We start from the raw sequence: 14,749 nt of genomic DNA on the forward strand, positions 1-14,749 counted from the left end.
CTCCACCACCAAGCTCAGGTGTTCTGGTGGGACTCCCAAACATGTCCACCCAAGGTTTTGGATATAATCTATCCAGTGAGTCCTTGGCCTTCCACGTGGCCTCTGGCTTGGCAAAGAAGGCCTGCTTGGGGTGCCTTTCTTGTGGCATTCTGACCAGGTGCCCGTACTAACGTAACTGTGATCTCTCAACACGGAGAAGCAACGGTTGAGTATTAAGGGTTTCCCAAATTGCAGAGCTTCTGACTCTGTCGAGTCTTATCAGCCCTGCAACCCTTCTAAGGAACCTCATTTCAGCTGCTTGGATTCATGTCCGTCTTCAATACAGTCTATGTCCCCATCCTCACCTATGGTCATGAGAGTTGGGTAATGACAAAGAATTTTGTCAGCCAGCTTTGCCTTCTGGCTTAATTCCCACTTCAGTACTACCGAACGGCCAAGCTCCCGCAATATTGCACTTGCTGAGCCAATCCGAGTATCTAGCTCTACATCCCACTTTCCATCACTCGTGAATATGGACCCAAGGTATTTAAACTTCTCCACCTGCCTCAGTGGGACTCCATTCACATGTGGAGTGCACTGGGATGGTTGTCTTGAGACCACAAATGTTTCAGTTTTGGCCACACTGACCTTCATTCTAGCTTCTGCACAAACAGCTACAAACCTATCCAGGGTCTGCTGGAGGTCATCTGTGGAAGAGCTAAGCAGAACTAAGTCATCTGCAAAAAGCAGATGTCTAATGCTACATCTTCCAATTCTGACACACTCACTGCCTCAGCTGTGCCTATCAATCCAGTCCATAAATATTATGAAAAGAAGGGGTGACAGAACACACCCTTGGCAGAGGCCAACGGAGTGTTCTGTCACCTGTGAAAGGTTCAGACTTTGTGCTGTTTACCCTGACACAAAACTCCGGGCATTCATACAGGGACTTGATGCAGCTAATAGTTGGCCATCCACTCTGTATTCCTGTACTACTTGCCAAAGCTTATCCCAAGGAACCCGGTCATATGCCTTCTCCGTCCACAAAACATGTTGTGGACTTGGAGAAGACACCCAAGATTTCTCGAAGGCTTGCCTTAAAGTGAAGATCTGGTCAGTTGTGCTTCTACCAGGACGAAAGGCACATTGTTCTCCTTGTAACTTTGAGTCAACTATGCTCCTGCAGCTTTCTTTCCAAATGTCATATACTTTCTCAGGTAGTATACCTAGCATATACTTTCCCAGGTAGGCTGAGCAGAGAGATGCCATTATAGTTGCTGCAATCTCTCTGGTCTCCCTTCTTGAAGACTGGTATTATTATGCCTGTCTGCCATTGCTTTGGTGCTCGCCCAGATATCCAAGTAGCCTGACACACTCGAGTCAGCCAAAGAATGCCATCTCGATTTAAGGCTTTTAGCATTTCGGGCCGAATTTCATCATCACCAGCAGCCTTGCCTGATTTTAGCAATTTTATTGCTAAATGGACCTCTTCTGCTGTGAGACTAGTCATTGCCCCGATCTGCACCTCTTGGATGTCCACAACTGCTGGGCTGCCTGGGTTAAGAAGACTCTTAAAGTATTCCCTCCATATGTGGAGGATATCGTTCTCGGTTGTTAAAAGTGCACCATCAAAGCCTTAATTTCCCTTCCTGTGCATTGATTTCCTTCCTCGAAGGCAGTGGAATTTCTCAGTTAAGTATTGAATTATTTATTTAGTTATAGTTTATAATGAAAGAATGGGGAAGGAAGGTAGAAGGATAGAATTTAGGATAAAATGACATTTGAAAAGGAATATGCACATTCTGACTTCATAGATAAATAAAATCAAAATCAAAAATAAGTAAAGTAAAATTAAACAGTAATAATAATAATATCATTAAATTACTAATAAAACAGTAATTGAATAAATATAAACTTTTTAAGATACAAAATTCATAATATGACATATACCTTTGATTCTAGTTCCTTTGTTTTTTGAATGGGAAGGTGATTTCAACAATAAACATAGCTTCAGTGTTATAACATTATAAAGACATTTTGAATCTGATAACAATTTAGTTTTCTTTATTAACTAAATCCGATTCTTAAAAGCAACAAGTGTACACCATGTTTTGAATCTTATGGATTTTGGATTAAATGTTTCATTATTAATTATTATTATTATTATTATTATTACGGGCAACTCCATGGAGTCATTTGACTCATTGAGGGAGGCCCCAAATAATATTCATCACAACTATTCGACATTCATACAGTATCTATCATACCTCGCCTTAAACTCATTTACTGTCACAGCATCCACCACAGACTCTGGCAGCCCATTCCACTCATTCACCACTCTAAAAGTAAAGAACCCAGCTCTAACACTTTACTAACCACACTTTTGCCCAGTTTCCATGGATGTCCCCCAGTCTTCCCACAACCCGCCCTGTTCTCAAAAATATCTTCTGAATTAATTTTGTAGAAACCCTTCAGTAATTTGAATGTCTCAATCATATCTCCCCTCCTCCGCCTATCAACCAATTTTTGCAACCCACAAATCCTCAACCTGTTCTCATAAGGTTCATTCCACAGACCTGCTATCATCTTGGTCACTCGCCTCTAGATCCTCTCAACCTCCTCCCTATCAAGAAGAAACCTAGGTGACCAAATCTGTGCACAGTAATCGAGATGGGGTCTTATCAAGGCTCAATACAGAGGAACAATAACCTGCTTGTCAACGTATTCTTCAGCAACCAAGTGATTTGGTGAGCAGATTTGGCCACTTTTGCAATGTGCCCCCTAAACTTCAACTCCTTATCCATCAACACTCCTAAATCTCGTGCCTTATCAATTTCCTGGAGTATAGTTCCACCAATGTAGTAAACTGCTGCTAATCTTTTCACCCCAAAATGTATAACCTTACATTTTGTCACATTAAATTGACATCCATTCTCCTTGGCCCAGACCTCCAATCTATCCAAATCTTCTTACAAAATTTTGACATCATCTGCATTCACTATTGCCCTACTCAACTTTGCATCATCTGCAAACAAATGAACTGTTCCTCTCAGATCTTTTCCTATATCATTAATTAACAAATTAAACAGCAGTGGTCCAAGAACAGATCCTTGTGGCACACCACTAGTCACAGGCCGTCTTGTGGACTCTACTTCTGAATAAACTACTCTCTGATATCTCTCCGTCAACCACCCTCCTATCCATTTCACCAACCCTATATCCATCCCCATATGCTGCAATTTACTGATTAGAATTCCATGTGGTATCCTGTCAAAGGCCTTAGCAAGGGCCAGTAGAATCACTGTAAACCCATTACCCTTATCCAGTTCAGCCGTCACTGTCTTATAATACGTGAGCAAATTACTGAGGCATGACCTATCCTTCAGAAAACCATGCTGTCTCCGATACAGTATCCCATTTTCTTCTATCCAATCTTGTATTTTCCTCTTGACTATTTTCTCTAAGACCTTGATAATGATTCCTGTTATACTGATTGGCCGGTAATTTTCAACAGCAGTCTTGGAACCAACTTTATGCAGCTGAACTATTATCCCCTCTTTCCACCCCCTTGGGACTGACCCAGACCCGAGGCTCAAATTAAACAAAATGGGCAAGGGCACTGACAATTCTTTAGCCGCTTCACGTACGACACGAGCTGGTATACCATCCAATCCCATAGATGTATTGACATTGAGGTTCTGTAATAGACTACTTACCTCTACTTCATTCATCACAATTCCAGTATAAGCTGTTGGTTCTTCCATTCCTGCAATGTCACCACCTGGATCATATACTCTTGCAAAGTGCTCACTCAGTAATTCCATTATATTGACTGATTCAGTTACCTCCCTACCCTCCGCATTTTTTAAGATCATTCTGCCATGAATATTTTTCCTTTTACTTGCAACATATTGAAAAAACTGTTTGGGATTCTCTTTAGCCTGCATGGCCAATTTTCTTTCGTAATCCGCTTTTGCTTTTCTTACCACCCTTGTTACCATCCTGGCCTGAGCTTTATACTGTTCTTGTGCCTGATGGTTCTCTTTCTCCTTAAATTCCCTCCACAGTTGTTTCTTTTTTTGCAGCTCAAGCTTAATAGTGTTATTCATCCATTTAACCCCTACTTGATTTATTATTCGGACTCTTGGTATACAGTCAACCATTGCCTCCTGCAAGCACTTCTTAACCACCTCCCATGCACTATCAACATCCAGCCTTTGCAGTTTTACATGCCATGGCCCTGAGCCAAGCACACACCTAAGCTTGTCATACTCACCAGCCCAGTAATTCCACATGTACCCTGTCTTAATTGTAAATTCCACTCCTTTAGCCACCTCCCAAGTCATGACCTTATGGTCACTCTCACTAATTGGTGGCAACATGGTCATGTTCGTTACAGCTACGTTCTCAGTTGCAATTACTAGGTCAAGCACTCTCTGTCCCCTGGTATTTTCCACTACATGCTGCCGCAGATAGTTGTCCCTTAATAACCGCATAAAATCCAATTCCTTCCTCCCATGTGCCCTCTCCTCTTTCCAGTCAATGTTACCATAATTGAAATCACCCATAATAATTACCCTCTTTCCACTCATATCTTCTATTTGCCTATGCATACTATCCCCGCCATCTATTCCATCACCTGGTCTATAGCAGCACCCAATTGCATATTTTGTTCTGCTAGATTCTATCTCACACCAAACAGCCTCAAATGTGCTCTTTTCTCTATCCTGTAGTTCAGCTTCTATACTCCTGGGCTGCAACTCATCAGCTATCATCAATAACACTCCCCCCCCCCTTTTTATTCACCCTGTCACTCCTGAACATGCTATACCCGTCGCATTCAATCCCACTAGCTTTATCATCTTCTGTCAGCCATGTTTCACTAATACCAACAACCTGTTCCCTGGAAGAGTGCCAACCAAGGCCAAAAACTCTTCCTTCTTGTTCCTAATACTCCTGGCATTAGTGTACATGAATTGCAGAAGTCCATTAGTCCCATCTCTACTTTGATGCCTTATACTAACTATCCCATTCTGATTTGATGGCTTTCATACACGCTCGGGCATATTATACTCATTCATACACTCAACTGCCTCCCTAAAGTCTGCATATCTACTCCCCCCCACCTTAATAAACCTAGTTTCCCTGAGTCTGTACATCCACTTCCACATCGTTCATCAACACTTTTTCAAGCCTCCGTACACCAACTCCATTCAAATGTAACCCATCCATCTTATATAAATCCTTTCGCCCATCAAACTCACTTCACACATCCACAAATTCCACACCGCTCTCCATGCATAACCCATGTATAAAGTCATTGGCAATTATGGCCCTCCTTCTAAGCACTTCACTGTCATACCACGGTAAAATACTCACCATCCTAACTCTTTCACTCTTCTCTTTTGCTCCCTCAAGTAATTCCCTCACATCCTCTATCATTTCCATTTTGTCTTCTTTCAAATCATTTGTTCCTGCCACGATTATCATCTCTTTCACCCTCTGTTTTTGCACTTGAATAGATTTGCTGACGTCCTTTATGTTCGCACCCGGCTGGTACGATTTCGTCATACTCTCAACTATCACACCTCTTAATAGCGAATCCCCATACAGCACTCGCTCCTTCATTTTATTGATGTTTACGAACATTATTTGTCTATTATTTGTCGTCACAGACTTTTGCTGTTTATTAGTCAGTACGTTCAGCACACATTTTTCCATACACTCCAGTTGCCTTTTTGCTCTGTGTATCGCTCCGTTCAAACGTGCAATTTCACTACTCGCATTTATCTCATCATTTTCATTATCAATCAAATCATCCATTCGTTCTGTATTTCTATCTTCATTTACACTTTCAACGATGCTCTCACACCTATCTGGCACTGCCACGCAACTCACTATCACACCGCCATTTTCTACATTCTGACTATTGTTAAAGATATCACTCTTGCCACCCGAAACACGCTTGAGATCCTCATTCTCCTTACACTTTGCACATATTAACTCCACTATCACCATCTAACCAGACTCCCACCGCTCTTCGCAAAGCATACATCTCACAGACAGCACATTGTATAAATTCATTTACATCAAAACTCTTAAACAAACATGGCGACCTGGCCGCCATTTTTTTTTTTTTTTTATCGGTGCCATATGTATGCTATCTTATCTTAAAAATAATAATTAAAATAACACAGAAAACACACAAAAATTGCACAGACACACCAAGAAACAAAAAGCAAACAATACTACGTAAAATTCTAGTAAAATTGCCAATGATAACACAAAATACTACTAATCTTTTCAGGATCTCTTGACAAGCCGACGATCATATCAGTGCGACACCTAGTGATACCAATTAATTAAGTGACTGATTTTTTTTATTATTATTATCATCATTATGGTCTACTTCATGGAGTCCTTAGACTCATCAAGTGAGGGCTTAAACATTATGCTAGGTACTATCCAACATTCATGCAGTATACTATCATACTTAACTTTGAACTCATTCGCAGTCGTGGCACTCATAACAGACTCTGAAATCTATTCCACCCATTCACCCTCTCCAAGCAAAAAATCTAGTTCTGACACTTGCTCTGTTTCCAAGTATGGCCTCCCAGTTCTCCCACGACCACTTCTGAAAAATTTCCTCGATATTAATCTTGTAAAAACTCTTCAGTAATTTCTATGTCTCATTCAGTATTGGAAGTTTTTTTTTTTTTTTTAAGGCTCTTAAAGGGGAGAATACTATATATATATATATATATGTGTGTGTGTGTATATACACACACACACACACACACACACACATGCGCGCGCGCGCGCGCCCGGAGGCTATGTTTCTGATACTCCTAGCATCCTTCTGCAGACATAATAAGTTACTTGCATGCTATTTTGTATACTCTTCTCTGTAGTCTGTGTGACACAGTTGGATAACTTGCAGATCTCTGATCTCGTCTAGTACCATACTTATGCAGACATCTTTCCATAATATGAACTGGATTAACACAAAATTGTTCTGCCCTCATTCCTAAATAGTTGAATTGTTTTACCTGTTTAATTGTTGATCCATTCCAGGAGAAGTTTACTTGTTCTTCATTTTTTCCAATTATCAAGATTTTTGTTTTTCTGTATTTATGGTCATGCTATTCATATCACTCCTTTTCCACCTGTTGACTAGTTTCTGTAACCCACAAATCTTGAACCTATCCTCTTAAGGTTCACTATAAATTTTAATTTATTATTGTTAATTTTTGTATTATTGAACATTACTTTTTTGTTTTACTTTATTTTTTAATTCAATTTCATTTACACACCAAACTTATACTTCAATTATTCCTTTTCAAATGTTATTTTAAATTCCAATCTCCCCCCCCCTTTTTTTTTCATGTGTAATTGAATTAGCTTGGTTGGCCATTTGAATCCAACAGCAGGCATGAATGTTTGTAACATGGTGTTTGTGATGTCTTTATGTGGTAGATGAATTTTATTCCCTAGTATTGAGACCTTTAGCAGATTTGTGAATTATTTAACCATTACTCTTCACAGCACTATAATAGTATATGGTTATAAGGTTATAATCTTTCATAGGTGGGATTCATGTATGTATGTATGTATGTATGTATGTTTATACAGGTGACCCTTGTATAACGCAGATGTTAGGTTCCACAGAAATGCACGTCATATAAATCGCGTTATGTGAGACTCAGATCACATAGAAAAAGTAAGGTTATGTTCCAAAATCTTTTTTTTTTTTTTTCAAATTATATAAACACCAATGACATATCCAACAAAAAATATTTTTATTTAATTTAAGTAATTCATGGAAGTTAAGAAAACAGAAACTATGAAACAAAATACATATTATAAACTTATAAAAATACAAATTGTGCATAAACTTCATTGCCATAATGCATAAATGTTTTAGCCAAAATAAAATAAAGTGCATAATTTAATCGTCATCACTGTCTTCAAAACGAACATTTCGTAGATGTTCTTTATTTATGAGTGGCCAGACATCATCATCACTTGAAAAATCCTGGACATCGTTTCTATAATTCTCATTGCATACTTCATCTAGTTTAGTTATCAAGAGGTCAGTAACAAGATCTTGCTTACCACTATGCTGCAATTTTTTATTAAGTTCATAATATGGAGTTAAACAAATATCCAATTGTTTTGTGAATTTTCTGGAGGGCTCCATTGAGGGATCATTATCCGTAAAATAGCTTTCTGACTTTCTTGCCAAGTCCAATCCTTCTGCTAATTTCTTTAAGCTGAATTCTTCAACGGATTCATCACAATCAGAATCTTCGACAGTTGGTTCCATGCCACTTCGTTCGAAGTCATCTATTAGTCGCACCAGTTCCTCCTAATTTAAATCTATTTCCCCATCAATTAATTCACTAATTTTGTTATCAACTATATCACATAAGCCCTCTAAGTGGCCATTACTATAAAAATAAAATTTTTACATAAGAAAACATTGCATATTGTATGTAACTCACCAGAAAATAAAGTGCTTAGCTTGAGATTAACACACTTATGATTTTTAATGCGCTTTCCTGGCAGAAAATGAAGACAACTTTCAACAATAAACACTTTATAAGGTAAACAATTGTACATGCGTGCTAAAAGGTATTTCTCCTAATATAAATTCTTGACTTATAACTACATGTGCGATACGGGCAGATGCAAATTTAACGAAGATAAAATTTGATTTTTTAAGTCACGCGGAGAAAAATATATGAAAAGATAAAGGGTTACTACAATTTGTAGACCTTGTTTTTATCGAATCCGCATTGTATAAGTACTGCGTTGAACAAGAGTTACTACAATTTGTATACCGTGTTATATCGAAACCGTGTTGTATAATTACCATGTTATGCAAGGGTTACCTGTGTATATATATATATGTGTATATATATATATATATATGTGTATATATAATGAATTTAGAGAATTTCTGAACCTAAGTGCATGTAGTAGGTCTCTTTTAAATATTGATAATTTATTATCATTTGGCCAGTAGGAGGAGAAATGTAAGAGGTGGAGGATAATTTATTATTGATTAGCCAGTAGGAGGAGAAATGATTGTGGAAGAATGACATTGTGGGATAAAAATGGGAATAGAGTGACTAATGCAGAGGACATAGTGGAATTGTTCAATGAACTTTATTAGAGTATTTCATTCTGGAGGAGTAAATTTTAATACTAGAGGGATAGGGCAGATTCGAGGCTCGGGGGTGCAGGAGGAGAGCGTGTTTCAAATACTGAGTACTCTGGATGTCAGTAAAGCTGTGGAACTGGATGGTATTTAACCATGAGTTTTGAGAGAATGTACTAAAAAACTGACAGCTCCTTTGACCTTGCTTTTGAATAAAAGTCTGCTATGGGAAAGGTGCTCATGGAATGGAGGGAAGGTGAGATAGTGGCATTTCATAAGGCTGGTAGCAGACTGGAAGTATCTAATTATAGGCCAGTTTGTGTCATCAGTAGTTATTAAGATCTTGGAGAAATTAGTTAGGGACCGTGTACAGCATTGGGCAGATGAGGGTAATGTTATCTGTGAGAGTCAACATAGATTTGTGAAGGGGCATTCTTGTTTTAGTAATATGCTTGCCTTTTATAATAAAGTTACAAAGAGAGCAGTAGATGAGGGAAAGGCATATACAACAATTTTCTTGGACTTAGCAAAGGCATTTGTCAGGGTTCCACATGATAAGCTGATATTTAAGTTGCAGCACATGGGTTTGGCTGTCAGGTTGGTCAACTGGATTCAGGATTGGCTGTCCGATAGGTATCAGAGAGTTGTGTATGGTGGGACAGTTTCAAGGAGGCAGAGAGTTACAAGTGGGGTTCCATTCCACATGGCTCAGTACTGGGACTATACTGTTTAACCTTTATATCAATGACATTGTCAGTGGATTGCAAGGGAATATTCAGTTGTTTGCAGATGATGTGAAGCTGGGAAGAGTTATTAGTGATAGTGAAGATGTGGTAGTCCTTCAAGAGGATATGAATAAACTGGACAGATGGTCAAATGAGTGGGGGTTGTCGGTTAATGCAGCAAAATGTAAGGTTTTGAGGTTTGGGGACACACACACACACACACACATATACACACAATGGGACACTGCATACTCTATTGGAGGAGCTATACTGGAGGAAGTAGAGGAGACAAGAGATCTGGGGTTGATGATTGATAGAAACTTGAAATTCAGGGGACATATTGCAAAGGTGGTGAAGGTAACACAGAGAATTGCTGCAATTATGAGAAGGACACTGACCTGCAGAGATAAAAGAGTTATCATTCCATTGTATAAGACCCAGATGAGACCACACTTAGACTATTGTTCTCAGATTTGGTCCTCAGGATTTGAAGGGGATAAATTAACTGTTGGAAAGGGTACAAAGGCTGATAATAAAGATGGTTTCAGGAGTACAATGTTAGTTATGAAGATCGGCTGAAGGAATGTGGACTGCAGAGTTTGGTGGATAGAAGGAGAGGTGATATGATTGAGACTTTTAAACTGTTGAGAGGTGATTGACATTGGAGAGTTCTTTCACTTGGTTGAACAGTAGGAAGGAGATGACAAGGGGCCATCCCTGAAAGTTACAAAAAGAAACTGTGAGCAAGAGGTGAGGAGTGATTTCTTTGCATGGAGTGTGGTTGAACCTTGGAATGCATTGCCTGATAGAGTGGTGAGAGCAAGAATGGTCAATGAGTTTAAGGAGTGGTATGATAGACTTTGTGTTTACTAGGAGGGACAATGAGTCTTGGTAGACTTTTGTGTTTCCTAGGAAGGACCTCCCATGATGAGTCTTTTGACTCCATGGAGGCCTAAATAATAATAATAATAAATAATTAGCAAAACTTATGTTTTTTTGTGTGGCTTCCAGATCCTTCAGCTCCAATTGAAATTGAAATAAAGTAATATGACTATAATTTGTCATTCTGGTTGGCTGAGTTGTTAGCATGTCTGTTCTTCTGCCAACAAGCTGTGGGTTAGAAACTCACTGTAGATATGAATGTTTGTGATTGTCTTTAGGTGGGTATGAATTTCTTTGATCTGTTTAAGACCACCATCCTGCTTATGGGAGACATGAAGTGGCTTTAAAATTCCATGTTTGGTCTCCAGAGCATGGTTTCCAGTTATGTGAGTAATAAATAAAAATACGAAAACTAAATGAAAATAAAATTCATGAAAAAGTAGGGAAAAAAAATCCTTAGCTCACCCTAGGCTGTGCACTACTAGATATATAGATTTACAACTTTTGTGGGTGGAAGCCACATTAAAAAAATAATATACACATATATATATATATATATATATATATATGTACGTATACTGTATGCGGCAAAAAAAAAAGTACTGAACTTCGAAACCCCCTTTATTGCACATGCCATAAAATATGCCATTCAACAGCATGCACATTAATAGAAGAGCAGATGTAGAATCTACACCATCACATTTAGCTGTAGCAATGGTGTTCTTGTTGGAAGAAAAGAACATTATTATTAACAGACCTCTATGGAGTCAAGAGACTCATTGTTGCAGGTCACACACACACACACAGCTCATCGTACCTTGACTTAAATACATTCACTGTCCCTGCACTCAGTACATTCTTAGGCAATGCATTCCAATCACCCACCACTCTCCATGAAAAAAATCTGCTCCTCATCTCCTTGCTCATACCAACCTTACACAGCTTCCAGGGATGGCCTCTTGTTCTCTCCCCTTCCCCTCGTCTCCAGATATACTCCGAAAAATCTCATCCATGCTAATCTGGTAATTATTTCTTACCAACTTATACATGTTGATCATGTCTCCCCTCTTCCTTCTATCCACTAGGCTCTGTAATTTGCATTTTCTCAATCTGTCCTCATATTCCACATTCCAGAGACCAGAAACCAATACTTAGTCAATGATCTCTGGATTCTCTCCAACATCTTGTCATCCTTTTGAAAATCTAGAATTTGAAAATCTGTACACAGTAATCCATATGTGACCTGATCAGTCTTGTAAAATGGAATCAAAACATCCTTCCTTCTACATGTCAGTGTTCTCTATGAATGGAAGCCAGAGTATCATGTGCCCTATCCATAAGAAAGGTGATGTAATATGTTCTAACTATAGAGGAATTAATTTGCTATGTACAACTTATAAAATTTTCTCTAACATTCTATTTAAGAGACTTTATCCCTATGTAGAAAATGTTATTGACAATTATCAGTGTGTATTCTCAAGGAAGATCTACTACAAATGATCAGACTTTTAATATACGACAATTACTTGAAAAATGTAATGGATTGGGAATTGAAACACACCACCTTTTCATAGATTTTAGAGCCATAGGATAGCATGGATAGATCTAACTTATTTATTGCAATGGAGGAACTACAGATTCCATGAAAACTTATTGCTTGAGTTAAAGCTACAATGAGAAATACAACAGTCAGATCAAAATTCAGAACATGTCGTCTGATCCTATATATATAAAAAATGGTGTTTGACAAGAGGATGGCTTAGCTTGCTTACTGTTTAACATAGCACTTGAAAAGGTTTTCAGAGATGCTGGCATTAATACAAAGGGAACTATATTCTACAAATAAGTACAAATTATGTCATATGCAGATTATATTGATATTATAGGAAGGACATGAAAAACAATGGAAAAAAACTTTCATCAGTTTAGAAAAGGCAGCAAAGAAGATGAATTTGCAGATTAACCAAGAAAAATCAAAGTATATGCCAGTAACTAGAAAGATTTGTGATAATGATCCTTCTTAAATTGAAATTGGTTCCTATATATTTGAAATTGTACATAGTTTTATATTCTTGGGATCAGAAGTTAATTGTAAAAATGATATGGTACTGAGATTCAGAGATGTATTCTTTCCACAAATAGATGATTCTGTGGACTTAGGAAACACCTATCACATCTGATCTTGAGAAAAACAAAGATAATGATGTACAAAGTACTCGTAAAACTAGTGTTAACTTATGCCTCTGAAAACTGGGTATTATCAATGGCAGATGAAAGATTACTAGGTCTGTTTGAAAGAAGAATTCTCATATATATTTTTGGAGCAGTACAAGCGAATGGTATGTGGAGGAAAAGATATAATCAGGAACTATATGGATTATTTAATGAGCCAGACCTTATTAAGTACATAAAAAAATAAATAGATTAAGTTGGGCTGGACACATTATATGCATGGATTGTAATATAATATTTAAGATGTTTAATGCTAAGCCAGAAGGGAAAAGAAAAATTGGAAGATTTAAATTAAGATGGGAAGATGGAGTGATGTAAGATTATTAAGGTTTTAGGAGTAAAAAATTGGAGGAGTTTGGCAAATAAGGAAGGTTGGGAGAAGTTTCTAAAGAAGGCCAGGGCCCACACAGGGCTGTTGAGTCATCATTGTTGGCTCAACAGCCCTGTGTCTCTCATTTCCTCTACTTCTTTTAAAGTTTACCCACCAAGTGTATGCTTTGCATCCCATTGTTGCTTACCAAATTTCAAAACGTTTTACTTTGCAACATTAAACTGGTAGTTCCACTTACCTGGCCATTCATGCAATCTATTCAAGTCCTCCTGCAAGGCAGGGAATCAAACAATAAAATTGATGTTCACTCACTCCTGAGGATAAGCTGAAAATGGTCCTACTACATGAAGATCTTCTTATTAAAAAAAAAATAATAATAAAAATAAACGTAATTGCCCTCTTATTAATAAAAAAAAAAAGAAAGAAAAGAAAAAAAAAAGTGCATCACAGAGAATAAGACATGCCTCTTAATAGATGGCTGGTCAACCGATAGCATGGATATCTCTACTCTCCCATAGGAAGATCAAGCAATTAATATACCTAGTGTCCTGTAGGAGATTTAGTGGCAGTATGAGATGAATAATGATAATAATCAGTTATATGAAGAGTATAAAGAACAAGATTAGTAAGAACAAAAAGTGCAGTATTAGCAGAAATTGGCAAATATCAGGAAAAGAAAACTCCTAGAGAGTTTTTTAGATATGTGCCAAGTAGAAAGAAGAATGGTTATGGGAAGATGATGTTAATGGATGATAAAGGATTTGATGACATATCACTGCACAACTTACGGGAATGTTCCAAGGAATTGACAGTAGTATGTCTAATAAGTCTTGCAATGGCACAGGTTCCAAGGGAGTGGAAAGAAGATAAAATTGCTCCATTTATAAAGGGGGTGATAAGGCTGTTGCTACAAATTATCGAGCAATCTGTATATCTGGAGTTCTGTGTTGCATATAGAGGTACAGTGTCCCAAAAAGAGAAAGTCACTAGTAGTATGAAGTTGTTGTAGTAGTAGTTGATCAATTTGTATATTAAAGATATTGGGATAGGTTTAACTGGTGATATGCAACTGTTTGCAAATGATGCAAAATTGGGGAGAGCAGTGCAGAGTTAAGCATATGGAGGTAAAGCATGCAGGAGGACGTGAATATATATTGCATAAATGGGCAGATAAGTGGAACTGCAGTTCAGTGTTGCAAAGTGTAAGGTTTTGAAATTGGTAAGCAACAATGGGATGCAAAGTATACACTTGGTGGGGAAACTTTAAAGGAGGTGGAGGAGACGAGAGATCTGGGAGTGGTGGTGGACAAGGACCTGAAATTCAGGAGCTGCATTGCACAATTTGTGAAGATGTCACATTGGATAATGGCAATAATATAGAGGATCCTGATGTGCAGAAATAAAGAAGTTATGATGTGATTGTATAAGGCCTTG

At 37.9% G+C, this 14,749-nt stretch overlaps 1 protein-coding gene across 3 annotated transcripts in view; it reads left to right on the forward strand.

Moving 5' to 3' along the window:
- The window catches only part of LOC150109088 (uncharacterized), a 418,260-nt gene that overhangs the window by 228,438 nt on the left and 175,073 nt on the right, over window positions 1–14,749 (forward strand). The gene's annotated exons all lie outside the window — the stretch shown is intronic.

The sequence above is a fragment of the Typopeltis vanoorti genome, chromosome 2 (genome assembly GCF_054136105.1).
Source record: "Typopeltis vanoorti isolate ZY-2024b chromosome 2, IOZ_Tvanoo_1.0, whole genome shotgun sequence".
NCBI classification, from domain to species: domain Eukaryota; kingdom Metazoa; phylum Arthropoda; class Arachnida; order Uropygi; family Thelyphonidae; genus Typopeltis; species Typopeltis vanoorti.